The sequence below is a fragment of the Pholcus phalangioides genome, unplaced genomic scaffold, assembly GCF_987345545.1.
Source record: "Pholcus phalangioides strain wild (caught in Gottingen) unplaced genomic scaffold, Ppha-v1.0 ptg000029l_1, whole genome shotgun sequence".
Classification (NCBI taxonomy): domain Eukaryota; kingdom Metazoa; phylum Arthropoda; class Arachnida; order Araneae; family Pholcidae; genus Pholcus; species Pholcus phalangioides.
In genome coordinates, this window is record NW_028301619.1 from 728,428 (window position 1) to 744,819 (window position 16,392).

The 16,392-nt window shown below is 35.3% G+C and overlaps 1 protein-coding gene across 2 annotated transcripts in view; it reads right to left on the bottom strand.

The window, feature by feature from the left end:
- Nucleotides 1-16,392, bottom strand: part of LOC149067549 (uncharacterized) — a 224,640-nt gene that overhangs the window by 162,478 nt on the left and 45,770 nt on the right. The window lies entirely within an intron of this gene.

Below are 16,392 nucleotides of genomic sequence, written 5' to 3' on the forward strand. Positions count from 1 at the left end.
AAAATTTTTCAACTCTCTCGGTACTAATTATCATCAGAAAGCCCCACCTGTTCCAACCCCATTTGAACGAGAATAAGTGATCTGAGAGATAGAGAACTTGGTGTTGCCGTGCATAAACTTTGCTTTGACCGGATGGTGGTAGACGTAAATGATTTTCATACTGAGAAATTGAATTTCCTGGATGTTATGCCGAACTGATATTTGGGAAGAAAATTGATTTGTTTCCTACGGGAATCGAACCCGGATCCCCTTGCATACCAGGCAAGTGCACTAACCAATACACACTTTTCAATTTTAAGGGAAAATTGCGCTTCACGCTACTAATGCGTGTTATAAGGAATTGAAAAGTGTCTCTGGTGTATTGGTTAGCGCACTTGGCCGGTAGGGTTCGATTCCCGTAGGAAACCAATTTTCTTCCCAAATATCAGTTTCGGCATAACATCCAGGAAATTCAATTTCTCAGTATATTTTAGGCCGAAAAAATATCATCTCTTCGTGAATGATTTTGTTTCAGATGAATGCAGAGCCAATGTTACAAAAGCAGAGGAAAATTATAAATTTGTTTCTCCTCATGCTTCACATGGACATTTCTTGCTTAGGCATTGGACTGCATTGTATAGCTGACAAATAACAAGTTCCAAGAGGTCAATTAAAGCTCACACAAGGAGGAGTATGAGCACACAGGGCTCTGGGGTCCATGTTGTTCTGCTGATTTTGTTTTTCATACCATAAATGCACTGCAGTCAAGCACGGCTATTTATTTTACATACATATTTAGTACTCGATTAAATTTATGTCGCCCTCAGGGTGTGCGACAGATGTGGCCACACAGGGCCCCGCGCTTGGAGTCCTGCATATGTGGTAATATAAAAAAATTTTTTTTTTTTTTTTTTTTTTTTTTTACTACATTAAAACAAGGTAGCTATGTTTCAACTATAGAAATGATAATGATCATTCCAAATAATACAAATAAACGAGAATTATTCGTAACTCGAAGGAGCCCCCATCTTCTCTACGGGCTCCACGTCGGTTAATTGTGGTCCTGGAATTGACCTAATAATGAGGGTCTACTGACATTTTATTTTGGGCTTGAACTTGGTCTAACTTGCATTATAATGCAGTTATTATAAACCATAATTAAAGCGGTAGAGGGATCAAACGCAATAAATTTTTCAGCTAGTTTTTAGACCCTTAATAGCTTAGTTTTTTTCCTTTTTTCCATAAATTATAAATGCCTTTAGGCGCTAAAAGTGATTGAAATAGGCAGGCAAAAACTTCCGGGCTCTACTTATAAGGTACAATCTTATAGCAACATCGATACTGATATTTGTTTCGTTGCTTGCAAGATTTGAAGATTTGATGTATTATGACTTGTGGGTAAATTATTCGTATGAATTTATTAGATAAATTAATTCGATTCAGTTAATGTGATGCAAGTTTTAAGTCGCAAACTAGAGGCAGGGGGGTGTACGCGGGACCGACTTTTGAAGGGGGCACAACAAGGTTTTGAGGAGGCAAGTTTTGAGTCACGAATTTTCAAGAAGCATTTTATATTAACAGAAATCGATTAAGACTAATATTGAAAGAAATTCCTGTATATGCTATTTTTATTATCAAACTCCCCCTCCTTCCCCCGGAAGTTTGAAGACAAATACATGCACATTTTAATTTAATCCTTTGTACGGTACGAGACATGTGAATTGACAATTTGTATTGTCAACTGTTCTAATGCGAAGGTTTGAGAAAAGAAATCACAATTATAGTCATTCATTTGGAGAATTCAATTATGGTTATATTTACAGTAAAGAAGGGTAAGAGAGTCAAGTAAAAATGTGCTACTTTAATGTGTCTCAAAATTGATTTTAGAAACATTAAAAAACGGCTACCATGTACAAAAGGCCAAACTTTTCAAGTTTTCCGTATTAACTTCTAGAGCTTCTATCATAATACATCGACGCGTACCCATTTAAAACAGTTACTGTTTTGCGGATCCAAACTATAAACTATGACGATTGATAACTGTTCGCAATTTTTTCAATAGCCAGTAGATGTATTGGAGACATTAGGATTTGCTTCCGATTGTTTTCTTCTGCCATTACAATCTCAACACTCGGACTTCACAAGTAAAGATATTAAAATATTGTTTCCATTTCACAGAGCAATCACCCGCTGCGACCGCTTCACACTCGAGCGGAAATCATAAGTGATTCAATTGTGACGTCAGTTTTTCATCACACATCCGGAACAGACGCTACTTGCTTTATGGTTGCGGTTTTAGCGAAGTAAAATTAAAACCCAAGCGCTCTTATGCAGGAAGTTTCTTGACGCTATTAGTTAGACGGCGTTAGCCACAGCTGAGCGCGTGCATCGTCCTTGAAAAATTCGAGAAACGCCATCAGTCTTCTAGAACAGAAATAAATTGTATTTGAGACTCAAAAAGTTATCAATATAACGGTACCTCAATTTTCGCTCTCATTATAGTTCTTCTCATAAGTTGTAAGCTGTGCTTTTAATAAAAAATTAACGAACGGAAAAGGCAGAAGTTTTACCGTAAGTGAATTTCCCACTATAATAGTTTCCCCTTGCCATTGCATGATTGGAATTACTGGTTGTTCGTCTCAAGATTGTAAATTTTTAGTGGAAGAAAATTACCCCCCCCCCCCCCACAATCTGAAATTTATTGAAGGCCAATATATTCAGTAAAATTATTTCTTCAAAGTGTCATTTTCTAAACTGTAATACATCATAAAAAAAGAAAAAAAATTATAAATTCAAGAGATAAAAATGGCTATATAAAGAGTTAACACCCAATTTTTTAGAACCAACTAACAAAGAAAGGTAAAAATTATTATACCTAAGTATTATAGAGCTAACAAAATTCCAACTAGAATTTGAAAAAAAAAAATACTGTATTATTGTCTTAACAGTATAAAGACCTGTTTTCAGAACAGATTTGTGACTAAATAGTTCACGTTTTACCAAATAACTAACCCTTTAAGGGGCATTGACGAGATATCTCGCCTTCTTAAAAGCGTCTTATTTTAGCATTTACAAGCCTAGATATTTTGAAAAGTTGATTTCTTAATATGGAGCAATTTTCCCAACACACTCTTTAGTTTGCATATGCTGAAAATCGGAAGAAAGCCTATTTCATTAAAAAAGATAACCTTTTGAAGGGGGTTAAGTGATTTCTGCTGTGCCGCTTAAAGGTTTAAAAAGTTTACCAGTCATTCTGTCAATTAATCAGAGCCGTTCTTGAGGGTATGCGAGTAATCCAGTAAGACTAGGCCTTGCACTCGTGGTAATAGAAATGACCCAGTATTAATTATTTTATTTCGTAACAATAGAACGAGATTGCTGAGCTTTAACTATGGGGTGTTTACAAAAATATAAATATAAGGAACTAGCTATTGTGCCCGGGCTTTTCGCTCACGTGGATTTGGTAATGTGAAAATTGCTCGGCGATAATTCCCCCATATAACATTCGAACCCCTTTGGGGAATGAATTTTAAGAAATCCCGTCATAGTGGGTATCTATATAATTTGTATTATAAAATATAATACGAAGGTTTTATTATAAAATATAATACGAAGGTTTTATTATAAAATATAATACGAAGGTTTTATTATAAAATATAATACGAAGGTTTTAACAGCTGGCTGATGCGAAGATATATTTAGGAAAGAGAAAATTCAACTGCCCTTGCGGGGTATCGAACCCACGTCCTTTCACTTTCCGGGTGAATGCCCCAGACTACAAAGGCAACGAATATCTCAATCTTTCCTTGGAGCTCGTGTGCACTGAACGGGACCGTACATGGACGATCGGACCTAACTCAGGCCAAAGCTCACAAATGCTCCAGATAGCGGAGAGACATCATCCTCGGATAAAATATAATGCCGACTAAATTTCATATTCATGTGTGTGTGGCTTCTGCGATTTCAGTTCAGTGTTGATTACTTCATATAATCTTTGAACACCCTCCCTTAGGGGATTGAATTTTGAAAAATTCCTTCTCAGCGAGTCTACAATACAAAAATACTGATAAAATTTCATATTTACAACTTCAGCGGTTTCGACTCGGCGTAATATCTCCATACGACTCCCCCTTATGGTCGAATTTCGAAAACCCCCTTCTTAGTCGATGTTATATGAAATGTCGATGCAATGAAATAAAACTACTGACCAAATTTTATGAATGCTACCTTTGAACCCCCTTATGAATCGAATTTCGAAAAACCCCCTTTTACTAAGTCTTTGCGTCACGAAATAAAATTTCTGACCAACTTTCATGAATATAGATTCAGCGATTTCGGCTTGGCGTGATTTCTTTGTTACCTTTGTGTAATCTGTATTCCCTGTGTAAATCTAAATACAACAAACTAATTTTAGAAAATTATATTAACTAGGAATTTTTCGCATAAATTAACAATTTACTGATTATATTTTATTGCGTGGTGCATACCCATCCCTTTCTGTGCAAGAGGTTATGTCAGGGTGAATTTATTGGATAAGACATGAAACTGAAAATATAATTCTATTGCAATAATGTGGAAGTGAGCATGAATTAATCAAGTTCACTACCGTAATTTCACACAACTATGATCCAAGCACCTGTGCTCACTAAAACATCGATAATCGAAATGCTAACAACTAGTGAATTATTTAATTACTAAAGCAATGAGCATAGATAGTATAATATGGATGCGTGGTTAGGACGCCCTCTCTCCGATATTTTCCAGCGAATCAGCTGTTAGTTGGGGGTTACGTTTTTCACGTTTTGTCAGCTACAAACTTTCTCGGCTACAAGTTACTACAAGCTGTTCTGTAGTACAGGTAATTTAGTATTTACATATGTTTAACAAACATTTTTACTGTTGCGTGCGCATAAAAATAATAGAAAAGTAATAGAAAAAGTAAGTAAAGGAAAAGTAATAGAAAATTGTACTTCGCTCTCAACTATGGTCCAACCATTTTTATGAACCACAAGCTGTTATCCGCAGCATCGCTCGCGTGGATTTGATAATCTGAAAATTACTCGTCGATGATTCCCCCATGTAACATTTGAGCCCCTCATGACCCCGTTGGGGAATGAAATTTCAAAAATCCCGTCTTAATGGGTATTTACATTATAAAATACAATATTAACTAAATTTCATATTTATTTCTTCAGGATTTCGGCTCAGTGATGATTGCTCCATAATAACCTTTGAAACCCCCCCATTCCCTAAGGGGGCTGAATTTCGGAAAATCCCTTCTCAGTGAATCTCTACATTACAATGCAAAAATACTGACCAAATTAATACGACCCCCCCCCCCCCCACACATTGAACCAGAAAACATATATAAAAAGATCTTTAGCATCTCTCCTCTTCCTGTATATTTTCATTTATACAATTTTGAAGCCGTTCATTTTAGCCTTTAATCAATTTTGCCTTTTTTATAACATTTCTTGGTGCTTTATAAAGCTTATCTTTAAGTTTTGAGGAGAAGCTTGAACGAATCAAATCATCTTCCATAGAAGCCTATGGGAAATCATGTTTCGGATAACAAACGTGATTCCGGAATAAACCATCTTCGTTAGCCGAGGTATCACTGTAATATTAAAATACAATATATCATCGTTAAATTTGATTGTCGGTATCCATGGTAATAAAAATGTTTCAGTTACCAGTTTTTTAATATTTAAATAAATTTCATAATTAAAATTCAATATCAATTGAAATTACCAATAATTTTGTTTTCAAATAAAAACGGCAATTTTATTTATAATTGTGATGACTTTAAAAAAAATTAATATTCGGCCAAATCAATATTCGTCCTATCCCTAGTATCCATCACAAAAAACGGAATTGTCAGCCGATTCTTGCTTGTCAGTGTAAAGCAGAGATTGCCAACCCGCGGCAGGCGTGCCACAATGGCACGACATGGCATCAGAAGTGGCGCGAATGCTTTTCAAAAGTTAAAGAAATTCTATTTCATTTTTTTTGAAAGAAATTCTCTCCCGATTTAAAACAATCATTTTCTTATGAATGATGGTTTCGTAAGCTGCCATACCTATATTTAATATGGTATAGGCACTTTTTTTTTTTTTTTTTTTTATTGAACAGCACAGCACAATGGACAAAACAGACAAAAAAAAAAAAAAAATTAAACAAACACTTTTCGACCCAAAGGGATATAAGAAACCTTCCATGGGTCGTATTGATACATTACATAAAGAATTTCTGGCAACATACATAGATATATTTTACTACAATTGCTGCATTCAAGTCACACCAACTATATTACCTTAAAATGTTAAACTATAGTCTGATATGTCGAAATACAGATATATTTTCTTACACAACAAAGATATAAACAAATTTTACTCCTTATATCATTTGCAATTTCATTAACTATCGGACGAAACGAACCGCTCCATATCTGCTATTTCCAGTATACGATCTTTTATAGTCTTTTTAAACATATAAAATGATTGCTGTTGTCTAATAATATCATCAAATTCTCTACATATTCTTGGAGCAAGAAAACATATTGATTTTCTTAATTCTTAAAATAATAATTATGCGATGACTTTCTATTCAATGCGTTTTGAATAGAACTGCTGCTCAGTTTTTCATCCTCGGGTATAGTTGCTGGACGTCCCATGTGCACAAGATTCAGGATCATCCACATGGAGGGGGGAAGACATACATTGTATATCCATGAATTCACGGGGGGAGCAAGCCTCCTTACGAAGGTTATTGGGGAGGGGGCAAAAGTACCCCGAGTTTTCAGGTTCCGGTGTCTATGCCCAGCACGGTGTAGGCAAAATGAACTTGCACCTATATACGTACATACACAATTTCCATTGCGATAATCGAATTGATGACTCAATAATAAAACCAATTTAGAATTCTAAAGAATGTCAAACTGAACATTTTTACGAAAATAAGAGGACAACCAAACAATATTTTACAGCAGCGGTTCTCAACCGACGCTCCGCGACCGCTTAAGGAAAATAAAATAAATCAGTAAATATGATAAATGAATAAAAAAAAAAAAGCATACGGGGCTCCACCATAGAAATTATATGATAAAAAGGGCTCCGCGGGTCAAAAAAGTTTGAGAACCATTGTTTTACAGAAACGGAGAGAATGTCCATATCTATGAAAACGGGAAATATGGTCTGCGTGTTAAAAGATAGGTCACCCCCCCCCCCCGTCTAAAGCAAGAGTAGTAGCACCCACACTCCTTCTCCGCCGGCACTCGATTCGGGGATCTATTTCCCGTCTCGCCCTGCCGGAGTATATGCTGAGCAGAATGTCGGCGTCAATTCTACAAATAAATTTCATGTCCCAAGGGATGGGTCGGAGTTGAATCACATGACATACTCTTTCTTCTTTCCAAAAAAAGCATGCTAGATACATGTAAAACTCAACCAGAGGCGTACACAATGAATGACAAGGAATTCGTGCTTCCCCTACCTCTCCAAGGTATTGAAAATTGAAAAATATTCAAAGATATTAAGAGAAAATATTTTTATATGCTGTTCACATAAATTTCTTTCTACCTAGAATTATACTTTCTGAAAGTTATTAACTCAATTTCTTTGAAAATATTGCCTGCACCAAAAAAAATTTCTCTCCAATCTAACAGTATGCGCCCCCCCCTCAAAAGTAGGTATCAATTAATTTTATGCATAATTATGTCTTTTCTTGTTGGCCTACAGCCGATCAGTGTTTCGAAAATAGATACGGTTATAATCTGTAGCTAGTTTCTAGAATAGAAGTAGGGAATTCTTAGAACAGTCTGCCACATTTACCAGTTTCAAAATTGGTCACGTGGGGTCAATGACGACTCCAAACAATGATTTAATCTCGTCTCGTCAGCACGGTCGTTTGAAATGCCCACTGAACAATACATTTATTAAGTGAACGAAAGAAACTTCGTCTTGCTGAATCAAAACCAGGCGCGTTTACGAGACAAACAGTTTTCTTTTTTTTAAACACGTTGACCAGCAGGAAAACCTATATATTTTTCCTCAAAAAATGTGTCTACTCGTTTCATCGAATACATTTACCCACAAGATGCTATTCACGCAAGGGTTTTTGACAACTGGCTCATGCGAAGATGAATTCAGGAAAGAAAATTCGACTGCTTTTGCGCGAAATGGAACCACTGTCCCCTCGCAATCCCCGCTAGACCACTACGCTATAGAAGAACCAATAATTTTTCTTTTCTTAGAGCTGTGGTTTCAAAACTTTTTGAAACGCGACCCCTTTTTGTCAAGAATTTTATTGGTGACCCCGCCTCCTTTTTTCAACTTCTGTTAAAATGTAATCGATAGATGGGGCTGCACCAATACTATTCATACGTGCACAATCAGTTCTGTATTTTTCGAAAAACTGTGTGACATTCTCATCAAGATACATCTGGAGGGTACATACGCGTATACATCAACCTGTGTTTGACAACCAATGAAAGTTTAATGAGTGTAGGGCTTCATATCATCAAAATCTGCAGGTAAAGTACATGATTTCGTCAAACCTGATAACTAAAATTTTACAGGCTGTCTGCAAGCATGAAAAAAGATATTTCCGCGGCTCCCAGGAAGTCGCTTAAAGAGGGACTGTTTCGAAACCACTGCCTTAGAGCATACATACGTTGAACGGGACCGTACAATGAATAGTCAGACCTAACTCGTTCAGAGTATATATGCTCTACGGGTAAAAAATGTTCGTTGTTTTGTAGCGTAGTGGTCTAGCACTCTCGTCCGGCTTGTGAGGAGACGGTGGTTCAATTCTCCGCAGAGGCAGTCGAATTTTCTTTGCTGAATTCACCTTCGCATGAAGCTAGTAGTCAAAAAAGATGCTATTATCCAGTGCTTTGGTGAGTGAATCTTCCTTATATGTTTTATCTCTCGGCTTCTGTGAAAGCAACCATGAAATTTAACATCCAAAACTACCGTAGATAACTTCTCTGAATTCGAATTACATGAAAGATGAGTGAAGAGCAGTGACGATTTGACTTAAAATAATTCTCAAAGTTTGCAAAATAATTGCAAGTTTTAATTTTTGTTTCCGAAACTGAACAATACGGCAACGAAAGGGAAAGAAAAACATCTTTAAAACTACAGTATAGATATTTTTTCCAACGGGTACTGCACAGAATCCTCTCGTCTACGGATATAGTCAATAATGAGCAGTTTCGTTCTATGAGATGAACAACGTCAGAAATTCGTTTAGATCTATTTGTTGTATATAGCGTGTAATTTTCTGATTCACGGGGTCAATGTAAGGGTGAAAAGAATACCCATCACTGTGGCACGCGACCTACCGAATCAAAAGGATGACAATTCCAATATCGTCCCATACAATGGAAGTACTTTCGCTGAATTACTTTCTGACGTCATATGACCTAACCACGCTGCCAGAAGCAGTAAGAAATTTTCTAATCCTTGAATATGAGGTTCACAATCTACGTAACCAATCGAGCACAGATTGCATCGTTTAAAATCAAAATATTCCCATTACGTAATTAATATTACTTTTTTCAACAACAGTGTCAAGTTCATTCTAAAAAATACCTTTCCTTTTCTAGAATAGATCGAGAACCGATTAATTTTACAGAAGCAAAAGGGAATACTCCTAGGATATGAGCAATACAGGATGTCAACTGGAGAAGCCTACAATTGCATTGATAAAACGCCACGCACGAACATACAGGAAACCTGCCTTATAATTGAATCACTGGTCTCTTCCTGTGTGTGTTTTGAAGAACCGCATTCAGAAAGCTAAATAAAAGTCGAAACAAAACGGGAATGATCCTTTTTTTAATCTTTTGTGATAAATGATTGCACTGAGCTGATAACGATGCCAACGACTCACGACATTACATTAATGTCCAATGATTTGGCTTTCACGCTTTCATTTGGAATTCAGTTGGTATTCATAGGACAGCGTGCCGAAAGTATCTATTTCTCAAGAGTGTTCGATTGATTTTCTTTTCCCGAAATTGCATTGCGAAGCTCGGAGAAAAACGTAGGTTAAAGACACTATACCACAATCAAGTATTTCGGATACTGCAATAATATATTGTACTCGCACCCCTAACAGAACTATTGTCACAAGCAATCGAAATCTTACGTCCTTTTAGTTTTTTTTAAACTTATCTTTAAAGATTAAACCGATATAAATTAATTTTGAAAACAACGGACAAGTATTGATTAAATTACATTATATACAATACAACGATACGATATAAATAACTTTATTTTTTAGACTCTAGTAACAAAAAACCCGAAAAAAACAAAACCAAAACTTTTCAAATCCCTTCCATTTATACAAGCCTTCCCAAATTCTTTATCCAGCTTATGTCTACGCAACCGTTGATGTGTTAGAAACACATTTCCAATTGCAAATTGTTTTAAAATGACGTGCGGTTACTTAGAATGTTCTTTTTTTTACGGTTATAAGTAACAAACATTGGAAAACAGCATTTATACAAAATTCATCTTTTTAAAAGTTTCATTCACAGAGAAATTGAAGATGTCAAGTTACTATGTTTAGGCAACTTGTTTTGTTGGCGCGTTCGTATATAGACCTGAAAATCTCTATGGTTAGAGACCGCACAAATGGAATGAAATTTACTCTTATGTCTTTATTTTATTTAGATTTTGCTATTCATTAGGTATAATTAATATTTAATATTTCATTATAAAGCTGGTTTTGTTTTCATTTTTTTTATTATATCATCATGTTTCTTTGGATTGTACCTTTTTTTCTTCATTAAATTAATTTCACTTTATTAACTTTTATTTGTCTAGCTTTTTTAAACTATGAAACACTGCTAGGATATTCAAAGATTTAATAAGAAATTTAAAAAAAAGCCATCTTTTCATTGTCTTCTCATCCTTCTTGGATAAAATTATTTGAAATTATGAAACGATAATTGTTTAACCAAAACTAATTTCATTTTTTAGTCATGAAAATCACATTTTTTACAAATTATCATCTCCACAATTTATGACCAGCGCCCTCAGTCACTCGCGATAAATGCTCAATACTTGAAATTCGAATGCCTCGATAAATTTTACATTTAAAAATATGTATTTTTCTTTGGTAAATGACCCTCAAAAAAGATTTTCATTTCACTAATTGAAGGTTTTATCACGAAGGGTCAGCATTAAAAGTTAATTTTTCCACTTAAAAAATTTGACATTTTAAGTAACCGCACGTCATTTAAATACATTTTGCTATTGGAAATAGCATACCAAAAATATTGGAATTCGCCACGTGGCAGTCGAGTGATCAGGGAGCCAGCCTCTTACTGCGCAGGTTTGGTTTCGAATCCCGGTTCGAACATGGAGATGTCTACTAACACTTACAAATTCCCTGAACGGATTATGCCGATACCTTGGGAATACGCGAAGATCACATTATTTTTCGAATAAGTTTCTAAAATCACAACGCTTGCAGAGATAAATCGCTAAAGAAAAAAATTCTGGACAGCCTGTATATATCCCGTAATTTTGAGACTTATAAAAGAAAAATACGAATTTTTGTAGCCAAGGTGAGAAATGATTCCTTTTGCATAATCAGAGATAAATATAAGCAATCTCACGAAAAATTCTCAATCAACTTTGTAATGTTATCCAAGTCATCAAAAGACGAGTTCCCTGATGTGGCAAAATGCGACTATTCTTATAATAAACAAAAAAAAAATGATGCAGTCTGACGTACGTTACAGCAGTAATCTCTTTTTTTTCTATCCTTCCCCCTTTGCTAGTAGAGGCCCAACCTTACAACCCTAGATTGAATAGATGACATCGCGAGCATAATATCCATACTCCGCGCAATCATACTACATCTGCAGCAGCACATATAGAAATAACTCCGCGTTGGCGTGACAGATAAGGTTAAGAGCATCTCCACATTTATAAGGGCGCTGTTTTTGGCTTTTCTCTTCCGTATGTCGTTAAGGCACAATTTAGCAGCTGCACAGTCGAATGGAAGGCCAAAAATAACAAAGAATAGCACAAAAACAAATTTACGATTTTCCGAACGTAATCTTTATTAAAATGGTCCTATATCAATAGTGGACAGTGATGGCAAAACACCGCAAAAAAAAAAACCCACATACCATACATACATATGGAGTTTCAATTATTACATGCAGATTTATGCACGAAAACGTGGATAAAATATTTTATACATCGGGGCTGGACAAATCTCGAAAAATTTACATGCCCAATTGGGCATGTAACTTGAAATAATAGTTGCCGGAATCAATATTTCACATGCCCGAATAATATTACTAAATATTATTACTGGCTTTAGTTACTTTAAAAATTAGAAAAAAAATTGCATATAAGAAATCGAAATTTTGAAAAAAATACAAAAATTCACAACCAATGTGGTCACCAACTAAACATCTAAAATCAGTCGAATTGCCTAATTTTATTTTTTGCCCTGTAGTGTAGGAGATGGAAAAGTCGCCGCCAAGTTGCTGTTCACCCGGGGTCGGTCTTAAGAGCATCATGGGTCCTGGGACAAGGTGATTTTTTCGAGGGACCTCCCCCTTCTCCCCACCAGAATAAAAATACACAGTATCTAAAAATCAGTTCACATACTTAAAATTGGACGGCTTTTATATAAAAGGAACCACACGCCACATAATCAAAACGGAGAAAAAGTCATTTAAAGTTCCTTCGGTTCAGTTCTCTTCAGTTTGGTAGTTAGTTCAAGTGCACACAGACGGCATCACAGCCTATATGTCACTTGGTTCTATTTAAATAAAAAAAATCCCACTTCTTTCAATAGTTCAGATGTCGGTATATCTCAAAAATGGCGCTTGGTTCCTTTTATATAAAAGCCGTCCAATTGCACTGTAACTGTTCTGTAATTAGATTTATCATGAGGGCCCATACGTCAGAAGGGCACAAAATCATAACCGGTTTACGATACAGGGCAGATTCGCAGCCGCACCCATGTCTCCCACACAGGAAGGGAACTGACAGGGCTCCAGCTCGGGCCCCCCATCCTCCGAGATGATTCGCATTATTCATTTTTACTTAAATATTTAATGTAGAGAAATGCCAGTAGAAAATACTTGTTTGTGGGGCCTGCCCAATTGCAGGTCCATGGCCACACGGGGCCTCAAAACATCAGGGCCGTAAAAATATCACCATACACGGATTATGTGTTTCATCATGACTGCCTAACGAATTCCGTGGAATTTCAAGCACGTGTATAAGAACACTTGCATCGTTGCTGATGGAAGAATGAAAAAAATGAGTTTTTTTCTTATGCCCGGGTAGAGCATGTAGACCAAAAAAAAAACATGCTCGGTCGAATTTTTCACATGCTCCGGGCATGTTGAGCAATAGATCTATCCATCGTTGCTATATACATATTTTTTTTGCATTATAAATTTCGTGTCTAAGAACCTACAAGAAGCAAAATACTGGGGCAGCGATTCCCACATAGTATGCCGTGGATCGGTCGCTGCCAGAAATTTTGGGGATAAAATTATATTGAAGAGAGCAATACTGTTGCGATTTTCAATCAAATGTGTCACAAAACTTTAGGCAACCACTAAAAAGTCTTACGAGCGAGTAAGGATGCCGCGAAATACAGTAATGCATTTAAAATTCTAAAAATGAAAAGTTTGGGAATCCCTGTGCTTGGGCGTTACCTCAAGTGAAGGATGTAAAAAGTATAGAATACAAATACTCTTTCAGTCAATTCTGAAAAGAAGGGGGATCAAAAACTTTAGTATAAAATGGTATGAATTGCAAATAATTTTATAGATAGCATTACTTATGAGAAAGTATCAGACATTTGGTTTTGTTCTTATGTTAACGCCACATTCATTATTTTTTTTTCTCGCAGAATATATAAATTTTTTCTTATTACAATGAATACTGTGTGTGTGTTTATTAATATTCATTACGAATTTGCATTGTGCCAACCAGTATGGGTCCATTGACCCCTTGGCTGATTTTTTTTCCCTTATCTTGAATATTTGTAAGAAATGAAATGAATACAAAATGAATAATTTAACCTAACAAAAAAGCAATGAATATTCAAGTTAAGGTGGGGGATATTGTTTAAATTACATGTTGGTCAAAACCATAATGTAGTGTTAAGTAAATTTACACCAGAGAGATTAATTGAACATGCAAAACTTGAAAATATGTATAAATCAATAAAAAGTTAAAATTTGAATGGAAACAGTATTTACAAAGTATTTAAAATATTATACATATTAGGCAATATGACGCAAACGAAATTTTCATCAATGTTGCAATAAATTAGCTATAAAATTAGTTTTCTAAGCACGAAAATCGTGCGATGACAAAGAAGCTCGAATCACAAATCACGAGTTTTCCTGCTGCAGAAAAGTTCAAGTTTTTCCACCTGCTAAACGTGAAGTTGAATACACAGCAAAACTTTATCAAGAATCAAAAGCGTTTCGGCTTTAACAGATACTTTTATCTTTTTGTATCGCTGTATGCATACTTCGCCTCACTAAACTATTATTCTAGATCAGTGTTTCCCAAAATGGGCACTGGAACGAACCCGGGGGGGGGAGGCGATAATACTTACGGATATGATATAGGATCTTATGGAATTCAGTGGGGACTTGATTAGAAACAAACACGTAACCTCCTAAAAAATTGTCCACTGTAACTCGCCTTGAAATAAGTATCCCTCGATAAATACACTGCTCAAAACCATTAGGGTAAAACATTTTTTTGAAGTTTAGTAAAACCATTTTTATTTAAATTTATTTATATTTTATATTTATTTTTTCATTTACATTTGTTAAAATTTAGTTGATTAACTTGTGACAATTCTTTGTGAATACCTAACAATGTCCTTTGTCAATGTTTTATCAATTAAATAAAAACTACATTCCCAATTCCCTGTTTTGAGTAGTGTATGTTTTAAACCATTTTTTCTTTTAAAATTAACACCATAAAGGAATGATGAAATTTTTTCGATTCTATATTTGGTACATGATCATCTTTTATCATGTCCCACTATCACTGGCAGAACTGTGATACAGCAATACTGGTGGCACTAAAGCTGGGAGAAAAAGGAATTTTAACTAGGGATTCTAAAAACAATGACAATATGTTTTCTGTATTTTGGATTGTTTGTGTTTGTATTTATCGAGCGCAAAATTTTTTTTCCTATGTGGTCGATGTGAAAGAAAAAAAATTTAAATATTTGATACGTAAATATCTTGCTTTTTTGACTTGACTCATATTAAAAACAATATCACAACACCGGTCGTGAAAGACCATTTAGATTTGCATATTCATTTCTAATGGTATTTATGCTGTTTTGTTCGACCATGAGATGATGCCCATACGCCATTAGCGAACACTTCCCTTCCACACGAAAAAGTTTTTCTTTGAAAAGTTTTATTCCATAATTACGTGGTAAAATTCATGGAAAAAAGAAAGAACATTTCATTACCCAACAGCGGCAGATCATCACACAAGGACACCGGAATACCTTCGGAATGGTCATTTTCCCAAGGTCGGTGCCACCCTGAGAAGATCGGTTTAGCACGCAACTCGATACGATCAAAAACACGAATGATTACAGCAATTCTTTCATCATCTACATGCAGAACAATTCACGTGTCAGTTCCATTTCCCTTCCAAAATGACAACCAAATTATAGCACAATATGAATTTGAGAATGAAAATAAAACGATTTCCACAATACGCTTGTACAGACTAATCACATTTTGAAGACTAACTAAATAAAGTTACTCGACACATGTGTGATATGCGCACGAGAATAAATATAACAAACAAATGTAAAAATATACGTAGAATCAATGAATGAAAAAAAAATTAATAGCTCAAAAATTACATCTGCCAGAGAAATTTAACACAAACCCCCAAGCATCTTGGAGATTGCGATAAATCCATCGTTGAGCAATAAATCATAATGATCTTGTCTATTTCACTTTACGTATATTTCAATGGAAACATTGTATTGATACAACACACAGTTACGTTGTATTTTCCTCCAAAAAAAATTTTAAAAACCAATAAACAAAATTTCCTGTGTTCAAGTGTTCTCAGTGGAAGACAAAAAATTGCGAACTTTTAAATGTCAAAAGCTCAAGGACAAAAGGGGTTATAAATCAAAGAAATGTACAATGCCTTCACTTTTGCGGTTTCTTCTCGCAACGTGCGACTAAAAAAGTATGTAAGCGGTTTTGGTAATTACCGATGAATACCGTTGATTCCATTCATTACATCTAACTTGTGAAAAGTTACTAAGACAAACATTTAACCACAATAGCTGCTCAGTAATGCCCAATGCACTAAAAGCTGGATACTATAATCTTTATATATTCTTGTTTGTAATTCTCATCTT